We start from the raw sequence: 14,721 nt of genomic DNA on the forward strand, positions 1-14,721 counted from the left end.
TTACCGGTAGATTACAGTATCTCTAATAGCTAAAATATATAATCTAATTTTTTTATTGTTTTCAAATTTTATTTTTATGCTATCATCATATCTAATTTTTATGCTGATCATCATATCTAATACATGCTTACTGAAAAAACTTAAAATACTAGAAAATATAAAGAAGGAAACCAAAACACTTTTAATCCTAAAACTCAGAGATGATAGCAGTTAGCATTTTGGTACACTTCCTTCCAGTATTTATTTAATTTCTAATAAACAGATATGTCTATGCATATACATACATACTAATTCTAATAAGAATAATACTCAAAATAGTTTTTATCCCATTTTTGTTTTGTTTTCTTTGAGTTTTGTGCCTTTATTGTAAGCAGTCATTCTCATCATTAAAAACATTTTCAAAAATGCCATTTTGAAATAGTGATCTAACAGTTAATCATATGGGTATTCCGTGATTTATATATAATTTTCCTTTTTATTGAACATATAGCTAGTTTCCTGTTTTCTTCTCTTATTAATAATTTTTTACATCAGTATTTGGCAACATGTCTGATAATTCCTTTAGTATATCCTAGATAAAGAGAAATATAATTACTTTCTCAGTGTTTCCTTTGTAGGATTTCAGATTTTAATGTGTGTGTTTTAATTGGCTAGGTAATTAGTGCATTAAGGTAATGTCAAAATATTTGATTATCCATAACATTGTTTTAAGAATCATGAAACATAACCTACAGTATTAGGTGTATAATTATATTAAACTTACACATCATCTTATTCCTTCTTTTGTGTGACTTTTCTCAATTAACATGCTATATTACCCCATCCTTTTCTCTGTGTTTATATCATTCAGCTAGTGTTAATATGTTCTGTAGGTACTTTTGTATGTTGAGGGGAATATCTAGAACTGTACTTCTTAACTACTAAATAGAACTTGATTATGGGCACAGAATTTTACTGGTTAAGGCTATAATTTCAGTTAAAACTTGAATGCATGTCAGTTTTCCTTATTGTACTTAGTAACTTTGTTTACTATTTTTCTCTCTACCCACTTCTCCCTTTGCAGAATAAGTGTTTCTATGAGTTGGCTATGCAGATTTATAAAAGGACAGAACAGTAATAGATATATTTGAAGTACTTTGTTCCTGAAAATCATGAACATTGACACAGATTCTACCTCTGTCAACTTTTCTTAAAATCAGTGAATATTTATGTTAAAAGTTTGGTTTAAAAGAACTTAACATCAATGTGTATATTTTCATATATGTGACAGCATAAAATATGTATTAATAGTGAGAACTGATATTATATCTGAATTTTTATTTTTCCTGACTTAAATTACTCCTTGAAGTTTGTTTAATACTGTGAATTAATATAATATATTGTTCACATTATGCTTTAATAACCTGAGTCATGATATACATATGCAAGTATTTTCACAATTCTTGTTTTTAAAGTGTTTTTTTAGTTTTCATGCCTGTGTTTATTAAACCCTATCTTTAATGCAGTCATGAAGAATTATCAACTTGGATGCTATGCCATCATGCTAAACTTTTTTCCTTCTAAGTGTAAAAGTAATGATTCACAGATTTAATGTCTGTCATCAAGAGGAATATATTCAGGTCTAGTCTACAATAGCAGAAGGCTTGATAAAATAATAATTACCATATATAATGTGTTATGGCCAGTAAGAACAACTGTGATGGGAAGGATACATTTATGCTACATTTATGCATTGTATACAATATTGTATTATTTTGGTTATCATATGGACTCTTCACATAATACATATTCTGTCAAAAATCAAACTAAAAGCTATATTTAGAGTTTTGCAAAACAATAGAACTGAAATTTGGGACTTTTTTTTCAGTAAATAAAATTTCTCACTGTATTAATTCAAAATTTCATAGTATCAAAGTATATGGGGTAAATATAATGAAACATTTTGTTAAAATTCCAATATACATTCAGTAATATCAGTTTTTTGCTTCTAAACCTATATATTGTAATTTATCAGTTCTCCAGATAGTATGTAAATACTGAACTGTGGCATAGTAACAGAAAACTTTTTATAATTAATTTTCAAAATTGTCCTTTTAAAAATTTAGAAATATGCATATATTAATAAAAGAACAGAAGTGCAAAATAGAATGTCATATACAGAAACTAATCATGGTTAAGACATACACATAAGATGAATTTGCTGTTCTTACTAGATATCATTATGATTGAGAAAGAAGAACTTTAAAACTAACATAGGAAAGTGGAAGAAGAGTCAGACCAATTACTTTGATATGTTTTATTTCCTCTGGTAATTTAATAAAGCAGAGTTTGTGTGTGTGTTTGTGTGTGTGTGTGTGTATCTGGACAGTGCTTTTTTTCTAAAACTAGTATCCTTGTATGTTCTGGTTATGGCCTTTACAATAAGTCAGTGTGTATTTAGATGTGGTGTGGCTTACTTTTCCACTGTCTTTGTAATTTTATGTATCCCATCTCCTTTGTGTGAATTCATGTATTATAGCAAATTACAAGAGAAATGGGACTGTTTGCAAATAGCATATGAAAAATATTTTATTAAACATGTGTAAATAAAATAAAAAATAAATATCTGTCCCCACTTTTCCCCCAAAGCAAACAGCAAGACATTTTGTTAGATGCTTTTAATGTTTGCAGTAATTTAAAAATGTATAGCTTGGCATATTGTTATTTTCATAACCATGATAAAATTTTTTTTGGAGTTTTATCTTAAAATACTGAATGTTCTGACCTTTCATAGATGTTTTTAAATTTTGTTTTAAATAATTTTTAAAATTATGGAGCTTGACATAGATTTCCCAATAAACTTTCTAGTCAATTTATTTTCTCTTTCTTAGTTTTTTGTAGATTTTATAGAGCAATATCTTTAATTCTAAAATTAACTAGCATTTATTCAAATCAAACTTTATTATGGTGGGGTGTGGAAAAATGCCTGGACTTAGATGCCAGGAAACTTTTTACTGATTTTCATGCCTGTTTTCCAGTTTTCAGAATATGAGAAATGGAGCCAAAGTTTCTTTTCATAATCCATCCATAAAATGGTTGAACAAGCTTGTGTTGTGTGTGTATATGGATGGATGGATATACATTTTTCTCATTTGCAAACGCTCTTTGTGATAACATTAATTACCATTAGAATATGCTGCCAGCTACTTATAATTCTCCATCACATACTCTGAACTCACACACTCCCTCTCTGCAGTTCTTAGACGTTTTTAGCACCTGGTTTACTCTTTTTTTTCTCTACCATTTCTTCTATCCTCATTCTTTGTGTGACAGAATCTTCTTAAACCAACAGTTATTGGCCATAGCTGCACATTTGAGTTTCCTGGAGAACAGAGAACTTTTTAATGAAAATCTAATGATTGACCCCTATACTAGCCCAAATAAATCTGAGTCTTTGGGGATGAAGTGTGGGCATTTCTTTTTTTTAATTTTACGTTCTCTAGGAGATTCTAATGTGCAGTTAGGGTTAAAAACACTAATTTAGGTATTGACCCACCAAATGGATTTCATGACCTACTAGTGGGACTCAACCTGTAGTTTGAAAAACTCTGCTCTATATCTTATCATTGCCTCCAAAATTTCAATTTCTAATATCCATAGCACCTCTCTTTCCAGGTTACTCCATTTAATACAGCAATTGCAGCAGGTCTTTGACTCCCAGGATCTCCAGACCCTTGATTCTACCACCCATTCTTTGTCTATAATTTCATTGCCCTCATTTCCCTCTCTATCCACCATAGACATCATCGTCCTTTCATATCCCTAAATTCCCTTGTCCCTCTGAGCTGAAAATGCTAATATTGTTTCTATCCATCTACTCTGCACCTGTACCTAAGTGCATGTGCTGAACATGACTGGAGAGAAATACAACTATGCTGACTCTTTTCACTAAATTTGTGACCGTGGAACTCAAGGGGCCCACAGTACTGATTGGCAATCCTTCTATATGTCCCTGGTTGATTCACTTCACTCTCCTCAACAAGTATTTCACACCTTCTCATCTCTCCTCACCCTTCTAACCTCCCTCCTTTTCATTCTCAGTTTTTTTTTTTTAACTGAGAAAATAGAAATAAGAACTTTCTCACCTTCCAAGTCTATTAACCCACATTTGATTTGTAACCATATACCTTCCTTCCCTCCTGTTATAACAGATGAACCATCTCTACCCTCTAGCCATTCCCTCTAGTTGGGAACCAGTATCCATCCCTTCTACTCAAAAGACTTTTGAAATTAACCTCACATTCCTGAGTCATTTTTGCTCTATTGATATGTTCCCACTTGCATATACACCTCCCATATTTAGTTGCCCATTTTAAAGCCCTCCCATACACCCAACTACCGTTGCATTTTTTTTGCACCCCTTTATAGCAAAACTTCCTTGAAACGAGTTGTCTATATTCACTTCCTCCCCTTCTACCCTTTCTTCCTTGAACTACTCCAACCATGTTTTAATTCCCATTCCAGTGAAACTGTTAAGGCATCAACAACCCCCACGTTATCAATTGCAATGGACCAGTATCAGTCTTCCATTTTTTCCATCTCTCAGCAGCACTTGACACACTTTTTCCCTCCTTTGTGAAACATTTCATTTTGCTTCCCCAATATCAAATCATTCTGGTTTTCTTTTCTTACCCTGGCTACCACTTCTCAATGTCTTTTTCTCTATCCTCCAAATCTTTCTAATTTTTAAATGTAGGAGTACTCTGGGACTCAGTTCATCTATATTTACTCCCTTGCTGATAACTTCAACATTTTTCTCCTTATCCCTGCCTTTTTCCTGAATTCTAAGACATGTCTAAGTACCTATCCACTTAAACGTGTCATGGTATGCTAGACATCCCAGTAAATTGTACTATTCTTGTTGCTCAGGTCAGAAACCTTGGAATTATCCTAGTCTCTCTTTCATACTCCACATCTAATTTATTATTGAATCATAACAGCTGTACCATTAACATGTATCTAGAATCTGATCACTTCACCTCCTGCAGTACTACTCTCTGAGACCAAGTCATCTCCCTCCTGGACTACTGAGATGCCTCCTAAATGATCTCCCATATTCCACTGTTCCCCCTTATAGTCGATTCAGAAAGCAACTAGAGGGATTCTCCTTCAATGTAAACTACATTAAATTGCTACTCTGTTCAAATCTAATAGTGTTTTCTGAGCAAAGGATGAAATCTAAAATCCTGTCATTTGCTATAGGCTTTTCCAACATTTTTTGCCACCACACTTCCCCATGACCGCTACTGGTACAGTGGCCTCTTTATTCCTGGAACACACTGAACATAATCCTGAAAAGAAGATATGGTCAACAATAAAAACAAAACACAAAAAGAACAAGTGGAAATAGAGAACACAGTCGATAGGGTAAATGATAGATAAAGCTTAAAAATGAATTAGTCCATTAGAAAATAAGATTGTGGAATTCTTCAAGAAGGCATTAAAAAAGATTAAAAGTAGAACAGCTAAACAGTATGGAGGATATGAGTACAAGTGCCAGCATCCAAGTAATAATATATCTTAGAGAAATATAGGGAGAGCAGAGAATATTTTAAGAAATAATGGAGATCCATGTCTCAGATTCAAAGAAGGATAAAATCTGAGGTTTTTAGTAAAAGGGCTCAGAAAGCCACATAGGAGAGAAGGAAAAATCCACCTTTATGACATGAGAAAAAATTAAGACCAATGACAAGGAGAGAAGTTATAAAAGCTTCCAGAGAGAAAGCAGATAGCATAAAAAGAAACAATCAGACTTACATCATACTTGTCAAGAGCTACACTAGAAATGAGAACAAAGTAGTATTTTTAGAATACTGAAATGAATTTTGAACCTATTATTTTATAACTAGCCATGTTTTCATTCAAATCTGAATGTAATAAAAATATTCTCAAACATGGAAAAACTCAAAACATACAAAAAGTATTGTATTGAAAACACTTGAAGGAAGTACTCAAAGAAATCTAGGAGATGGTGCAAGAGATGTGGGAATTCAAGATAATCAAATAGCTTGGTAAAGTTTAATGTACTAAAAAAAGGCGGTCCAAGAAAAAAACTCAGACAAAAATTCTAGAATCTAAATAACACCAATATACTAGATAGTGGGAAGGGTAGGGAAAGAAAAAAGAACATGAAAGAAGGTAAAATACTTGTCTTGTTGGGGGAAGATAAAAGATATTGGTAAGTTTAAGAAATTGACAGGAATAAATAGCACAACCATCATAATGATATAAAAGCAAATACATACAAAACTTAATTCTTACGAGGCATTATTCTAAGAGTTTTACATATATTAACTCATTTAAATCTCACAACACCATAATGAGACATTGATACTTTTGTTCTCATTTTACATATAAGGGTACAGGCAAGAGAGGTTAAATAACTTGCCCATGGACATAGCTAGTAATAGTGGGGCTACTTTTAACTCAGACCATGTTTATAAATGCTTTAACATTCAAACCAGCAATAGAAAACTTGATATCTGCAATGGAAAGCAAGAAAAGAGAAAAAAGAAACAAAATAAAAGTAAATGGAAATGGAAAATATGAAACAAATGACAGAAATAAATCCTTATGTAAGAATGACTACAATAAATATAAGTGGGTAAAACTGGTCAATTAAAAGGCAGATTGGATTGAAAGATTCAACACTATCAGTTATCAGAGACACACTTGAAATGAAAAAACAGGTTTGAAAGTAAAAGGATGAAAAAAGGTTTACCAAGCAAATGTGAACCAACAGAGAGCTGGAGAGCCAATCTTATTTATTATCTGACAAGAAAGAATGTTAGAAAACAAATAAGAGAAAAATGATGTTATATAGAATTGAAAGTAAATTAAGGCAAGAAGATACAGCCATCATAAAATAGCTATACATGTATATATATATATATATAAAGCTTCATACCCAACAGATAATACTCTTTTCAAGAATACCTCTAACATTTAAAAAATAGACTATGTATTAGTCCTTAAAGGACACCTTAATTAATTCGAAAGGATTAAATCAAAGAAACCATTTTCTCTGACTATACAGCATAAAATTAGAAAATAATAATTAAAGGATAAAAAAATGCTTCAATGTGTTTGGAAACTAAATAACATTTCTTAATTATCCTTGGGTAAAAATAGAAATCAAAAAGGAAATGAAATGCTTAGAACTGATAATTAAATTATTATAAAAGCGCTAGAAGTCAAAATTGTGGGACATAGCTATAGTAGAAGTAATTAGAGGAAAACACATAGCTTTAAATATGCTAATCAGGAAATAAAAATTTAAAACCTAATGAGCAAGCTTTTAACTCAAGAAGTTGGAAAAAAACACAGCACCCCCCCCCCCCGCCATACAATAAAAACAAGGAAATAACACAGGACAAAAAATGAGAACAATAACATCAACCTCAAAAATGGAGATGAACAAAACCAACAGTTGCATCTTTAAAAGGATTGATTAATAGACTGTATTTGAAACAAGTAAGAAAAAAAAGAAAATAGAGAAAATTTAAAACTAAAAACAGGGAAAGATAACTACAAATACATCATACATCAAGAAAATAATAAAAGCTTGAAGAATGATGTATGCTAATATGGATGAAATGGTTAAGTTTTGAGAAAATAAAAAAATGCTGAAAATTGGTTTAAGAAATGATAGAGAATTTGGCTAGAAAAATCAAAGTGTGTTAAATTGAAGACAGTCAAAGGTGAGGGTCTGGGATTCGATTACCTACTAACAAGCGAGTAAGTTAGTCTATTACTGTTTAAAGGATGCTAGCAGAAAGTGGCCATCTCCCTGTTCAGAGCTAACGGTCTTTATTACCACAGCACAGCAAGTGGCGTAAGCATTACCTTTATATCAGTTCCCCTTCTCCTCCACGTCCATGTGAAGGGGCCTAAATGAATCCTATGTGTGCCGAGGGTCCACATCACAGCCTAAGAACACTAGCATAGGGAATCCACCTCTTTTGAAGCAAGCATTAAAGAAGCCAACTCATTGACCCAGAAGGAGACATTGCCTTGTTCCTCAGAGTTGCTTGCTGCAAACACAAAGCTGAGAAGGGTCCTAGGTAAAGAATGGTCAGGGCTTTGCAATTTTGGTAAGAATGCTTAGGATCGTGCAGATTGCCTCTGCCAAGGAATATCTACCATACATATTCTTGGCAAAAACTCAAATTTTCATGTAAATGTGCCATTCTGTTGGCCACCCTGTATCATCTGACCAAGAGAGGCTGGACCAAGCCTGTTCAATTTGTCTCATGCAATATTTAACTAAGGCTACTATCAGTAGGATTCCAAGCAGCAAGATGAGGCTAACTAGTAGTATGGACCTCAGTCATGCCTTGCAGGGGTCCAGACTCAACCAGCTCTGAATATCTATCATGGAGGACCAGTGGGTGTGATTTCAGACAACCAGGAAATAGTCTAAGCTAGTCTAATTATTCATTATGACTCATGCAAGGCAATTCAGACTCACCTGCTAATCTCTGTTGTCATTGCAAAGGGGGTCACTAGATGGGCCAAAAGATGGCCCTTAACCACAATGAGGAGACAGTCCTTGGTTCCTCTCCCCCCCCATACATGTAACTAAAGGGATATAAACACTCCAGTTCAGCATTTGTTAAACTTGATTTGGATCACAGTTACACTGGTTTGGTTAAGAAACATGAGCAGTGTCTCTGATTAGTTGTAGTCTTGATAGCCATACAAGGCGTAAACTGAGGGTGGTCAGTAGCCAGGAGAAGCATATGAATTATTATCAGACGAGAAAAGGCCATGGCGGCCTGTCTGTTTATACATGCATGAGTGGGACTCCATGTTTGAGAGCTGCCATTGACGGCATCAGGAAAAGTAAAATGGTCGGGACTGGACCTGCCCACATGAGTTTTTCTGTTTTCACAACACCTGGACAGGGATGGCAGATACAGCAGCAAGTCAGACTGCCATTTCTTGACTAAGGCAGACCAAGTGATTGTTTCCCAGGCTGCAATGTAGGATCTAGGGGACAAAGAAAACATCGATGGCTATTGGTTTAACCGTCACTCAGAATGCTGATTTTTTTGGTTAGCTGATATAGAGGACCATGTAGGATGCCCAAGTGAAACACACACTGCCTCCAATACCCAAAGAGTCCAATAAGGTGCCAGTCTCCTTTTTGTTGGTGGGAGCCCAGAGAGACAGCATTTTTTCCTTGGGTGCAGGAAGAATTGAATGTTGTATATCTACCGGCATAGTCCCAAGAAATTTTACCATGCAAGCAGTCCTCTGCATTTTGTTGGGGATTATCAGCCACCCTTACTGGTGTAGGTGTGATAACATCACAATCGAGTTATTGATTCTGAGTCTTGTGACGTGCCAACCAACAGGACATCATCTATATGGTGAAAACTTTGGAATTTAGAGGGTAGAGGCACTTATGTAAATCCTGACCCACCACTGGTGGCAAATGGAAGGGGAGTTTATCCCACTAGCATATCACTACCTGCAGGTTTTCCCTGATTGGATAACCCCACTGGCACTTTATGGGAAAGGAAGTACAAGCATATAATACATAAATTCCTACTATATATATTCATATGCAGATGCAACAAGAGTACATTGAATTAACCCAAAAAGTCTCACCCATAAGGTTATATTAGCTGTGAACTCTGCCCAAATCCCTTCACTTAAATCTGACCGTCCCTCCCCCTTTGAGATCAGGTAGGATGGGATGTTCGTGCCTGTACCTGAAAGAGCCATATACAATTAAGTCCCTCCTCTCTCTGAAGTTCCCCAGCATATTTGTACAGTGTGTGCATAGCCTTCAGTCCTCCTTAATGACAAGGAGACCTTATCCCCACCCTGATCACTTACATCCTTAAAATAGCTGAGTTCAGGAAAGACGAGGAAGAAAAGCTCAGAGGAAAAGAGCAGCTCCTTCGCAATAAACGAAGCTTTGCGTTTGCTTTGGTTTCAAGTGGCTGACGGTGGCCTGGACTCAACTGAAAGGAACCAAATTCTATGTATTTGCTGCTGATGCCATTTATTTCAGAGCTTGAGGACCCTTGACTCAGCTTTCATGGCCATAATCTCTTTTGCCACCTCGTTGTCATGATAACACCCTTTCCTTATCCCACCAGAGGAGGAAAGTGCCATTCAGGGAGCTTGTTTAAATCCTGCCTCTAATTGCTCAGCCCCTAAATAGGTAGGACAGTGGCGGACATTTATTTCCTCTCCTCACCTGATAATTGGGCAAGAGTGTTAGCTACCAGATCACGGGCAGTTTGTCTCCTATCCACTAACCTCCTTTCCCTTCCAGAGAGCCATGTCTTTGTCAGCAGCCCGTCCTTGTTGCCAAAACTGTCATGAACCGTGAGAAGTCTGAGATTTTACCCACCTGCAACCTAGCAAGTTAGCCTGCCACAGTTTCATGAGCGCTGGCGGAAGACACGGGACTCCTGGCCAGAGACAAAGCTTTTTATTACAGCACAGCAGGCAATGTGAACTTCGTTTGCACCAGTTCTCCCCCTAGAATCACGGGGGCAACTCAGTTAGGCGTAGATGGCACGGCCAAGGAATTTGAGAAACCTCAATCTTTTATAAGGGACTGCAAGCAAACCTGCCCATCCTTTGCCCTAGAGAGAGATATTATCTTTATTATACTGGACAGTGAACAAGTCTGCCCTCCGCTCTGGGGGATGACACTATTTCTGTTTCCCAAAGCTGTTCACTATACAAACATCCTTGAAAAGATAGTCCAGAACAACAACTGGTGCCTCTGCTTAAAGGATACATAGAAATGAAAATCCATGGAGAACTGTCTCCAATAATTGTAATATTACTTTTAATGAGCTGCTATATTTGATTTTATAGTATTTTAATTTTTTATTCTGATTTTTTTTGGGGGGGGGGTTGTACTCATAAGTGGTACTGGCCCATAGACATCTTTTGTTTGCAAGCAGCATTGTCTAGCTTTGATATCATAGCTATCCTGGTTTCCTGGAATGAGTTGTGAAATTTCTTTTTTTCCATGCTCTGGAACACTTTGCATTATGTGGGAATTATTGGTTCCTTGAAAGTTTATTAGTGCCAACTCATAAAAGCAACTAGGTAGGCATCTTTTTAGAGGAAAATATTTGACCACATTTTTTAAATGTTCTTCTTTTATTAGAGAACTTGTGGGTTTACAGAAAAATCATACTGAAAATAGAGTTCCCATATACTCTCCCCTCCTCACACATGCAATTTTCTCTATTATTAACACTTTGAATTGCTGCAATCGATGAAAGAGTATTATTATAATCATACAAAGAATATTATTATACTTGTACTGCTAACTATAATCCATAGTTTATGTTAGGGTTCACTGTTTGTATTGTACAGTCCTGTGGTTTTTAAAAAATATTTTAGTTTTTATTCTAGTAACATAAGTAACCTAAAATATTCCCTTTTAACCATACTCAAATATGTAATTCAGTGGTATTAATTACATTCACAATGTTGTGCTACCATCACCATCGTCTATCATCAAAATTTTTCCATCACCCCAAACAGAAATTCAGTTCCAATTAAGCATTAAGTTCCCATTCTATATCTCTACTCAGTTTCCTTATTTGACTACTTTTTCAATTTCTTCCACAAATATTGTCCAGTCAGATTTCTTCCTCTTCTTAAATCAGTTTTTGTAATTTATTTTTTTCTGAAGATTGTCTATTTCATCTAGAGTAAAAAAAATCACCCATTTCTTAATTATTTCTTTTTTCTTGTGTAATGTTAATTTTTTGTGTAGTCAATGTTATTGAGTTTTTTTTTCCTAAGAATCAACTTTGTATTTTATTGACTAAATCTACTTTTTGATTCATTTTCTATTTTACTGACTGACATCAGTTTTCATCTGTTCCTTCCATCTCGCTTTCTTACTTTTTCATGCTTGAGTTGTATGCTTAGTTAATTTTTTACTTTTCTTATTTTCTAATGTATGTATTAAAGACTACAAAATTTCCTTTGAGCATCTCTTTGGCTGCACCCCCACAGATGTTGATAATGCTTTAATTGTCATTACTTTCTAAATAGCTTGGATTTCATTTCTGAATTCCTCCTTAACTGGGACTACTATATAATTTATCATTCACACTGGGATACTATTTTGGGTTTTTTTGTTTGTTTGTTTTGCAAGGAAGGAATATTTTGTATCACACAGAACTGATATTCAGTTGATTCAATCAAAATGAGTTACTCCTCCAGCTAAATCAAGTCTTATATTTATTACAAATATTGCAGTCAGCCCAGTTTATACCAACAATCATGTATTTTTAACATTTAATAGTGTGAAGGGCAGTTGATTGTTTCCAAAGGGGTATGTGATGTAACCTTCATTTCAGAGGAGCAGAAGCAGTTGAATTACTCTCTGCTCTTTAATGTTTCAACTAACCATTCCACTGCCTCATCAAGGGCAGTACCTTTGCTGAAGTTTTGAATACCATTTTTAGTCCTTCAATGCAAGTAACCTGTAATCTGCACTAAATTGTGTTTTTTCCTGCTCCATTTCAGTACTCTACACATTCAGAGGACTTTCTCTAATAATGAACTATAGAAATGATCCCTGAAAGTATATTCTTCACACTGAGACACTTTTGAGAGTAAAATAATTTCATTAGGACAATGGGTATAAGGCAGGACTGTCTTGTGTGAACCAGTGTCACTCTATCTTGAATGCAAGAGTTATTTAAAAGGAAGTTTTAACTTTTTCAAGTAGGTAATGTTTTTTTATGAATTTCTAATCTATTGAATTTTGAGCAAAAATGTGGCCTGTATGGATTTTGCTTTTGGAGATTTATTTTGGAGATTTATTGAGGACTTTTTAAAAATTTTGTCTTAAAACACCATTACTATTTGCAAATGTTCCAAGTAATTTTATACAGAATGCATATTTATTATTTGTTAGGTGCACATTTCTTCATATCTTTTAGATCAAGCTTGTTAATTTTCTGTATAATTATCTCTACCTATTTGATATATCAACTTTTGAGAAAAGTTAAAATTCTCCCACTATGAGAGTAGATTTGTTATGTTTTGTTTTATTTCAGTTTTTGCCTGAAAAAATTACAAAACTTTGTTAGCTACATGAAGCCTCAGGGCTATTATATTTTCTTGTTGGCATATACCTTTTAGCATTATGTACTACTTCCTTTTTGTCCCATGTGATATTTTTATCTTGAAATCTCTTTTATCGGATACTAATATCACCATGTATGGTTTCTATTCTTTTTCTTAACTTTATTTATTTTTAACAGCTTTATTGAGATATAATTCACATACCATACAATTCACCTATTTAAAATGTATATACAATTCAATGGTTTTTAGTATATTCACAGACTTATGCAACCATCACTGCAATAAATTTTAGGCTATTTTTGTCATCCAAAAGAGAACCCCCTATGCATCAGCAGTTATTCTCTATTTCTCTCCAGTCCCCCAAGCCTTAGGCAATCACAAATCTACTTCCTGCCTCTATAGATTTGCCTGTTCTGGACATTTCATATAAATAGAATCATACAACATGTATTCTTTTGTGATTGGTTTCTTTTCTTTAGCCTGATGTTTCAAGGTTCATCCATGTTGTAGTGTGTATCAGTACTTCATTCCATTTTATTGCCAAATAATATTCCATTGTATGGATACAAGGGATTTACCACATTTTGTTTATCCATTCATTGGTTGATGGACATTTGGTTGTTCCCATTTTTTGACTATTAGGAATAGTGCTGCTATGAACATTTGTGTATAAATACTTGTGTGGACATATGTTTTCATTTTTCTTTGGTATGTAACTAGGAATGGAACTGCTGGGTCATATGGTAACTCTATGTTTAAGTTTTTGAGGAACAGCCAGATTGTTTTTCAAAGCAGCTGTACCATTCTATATTCCCACCAGCAATGCACAAGGGAAATTTCTCTACATCCTTGTCAATACTTTTTATTGTCTTTTTTTATTATAGTCATCTCAGTGGGTATAAAGTGGTCCTCTCATTGTGGTTTTTATTTGCATTTCCCTGATGACCAGTGATGTTGAACATCTTTCCATGTGCTTATTGGCCTTTTGTGTATTTTCTCTGGAGACATGTCTATTCAAACATTTTGCCCATTTGTGAATTGGTTATTTGTCTTTTTAATTATTGAGTTGTAAGAGTTCTTTATTTATTCTGGATACCAGTCCCTTATCAGATATATAATTTGCAAATATTTTCTCCCATTCTGTAGGCTGTATTTTCACTTTCTTTATGGTATAATTTGCTGCACAAAAGTTTTTAACTTTGATATAGTCCAATTTTGTCTATTTTTGTTGCTTCTGGTTTTGGTTTCTTATCTAAGAAACTACTGTCTATCCCAAAGATTTATTCTCATGTTTTCTTCTAAGAGTTTTGTAGTTTCAGCTCTTAAATTTCTGATCCATTTTGAGTTCATTTTTGGGAATTGTGTGAGTAGGGGTCTAAATTCATTCTTTTGCACATGGATATCCAGTTGTCCTCATAAGCCTTCTTTTTATTAGTATTTGCCTAATACCTCCTTTTCCATTACTTTATTGCAACCATAATCATAACTTTGTAATTTAGAAGGAACATGTGAGATAGAACAGCTATCCACGTTTTACAGATTTGAGGAAATATCTGAAGTTAAGGGAATTACTCATAGACTCCTCTTAGGGAT

At 34.3% G+C, this 14,721-nt stretch overlaps 1 protein-coding gene and 1 pseudogene across 2 annotated transcripts in view; one reads left to right on the forward strand and one right to left on the reverse strand.

Moving 5' to 3' along the window:
• CEP135 (centrosomal protein 135) overlaps nucleotides 1-14,721 on the forward strand; it is a 128,175-nt gene that overhangs the window by 112,417 nt on the left and 1,037 nt on the right. Inside the window, exon 26 of one of the 2 annotated variants that reach the window (XM_037829856.1) lies at nucleotides 1,064-2,828. The exons of the other annotated variant lie outside the window; for it this stretch is intronic. The gene's annotated coding sequence lies outside the window, so the exon portion shown is untranslated. Of the gene's footprint in view, nucleotides 1-1,063; nucleotides 2,829-14,721 lie in introns of those variants that run through there. 2 annotated transcript variants of the gene reach the window in all.
• LOC119530735 lies at nucleotides 12,549-12,629 on the reverse strand (annotated as a pseudogene).

This window comes from Choloepus didactylus, chromosome 3 (genome assembly GCF_015220235.1).
Source record: "Choloepus didactylus isolate mChoDid1 chromosome 3, mChoDid1.pri, whole genome shotgun sequence".
NCBI classification, from domain to species: domain Eukaryota; kingdom Metazoa; phylum Chordata; class Mammalia; order Pilosa; family Megalonychidae; genus Choloepus; species Choloepus didactylus.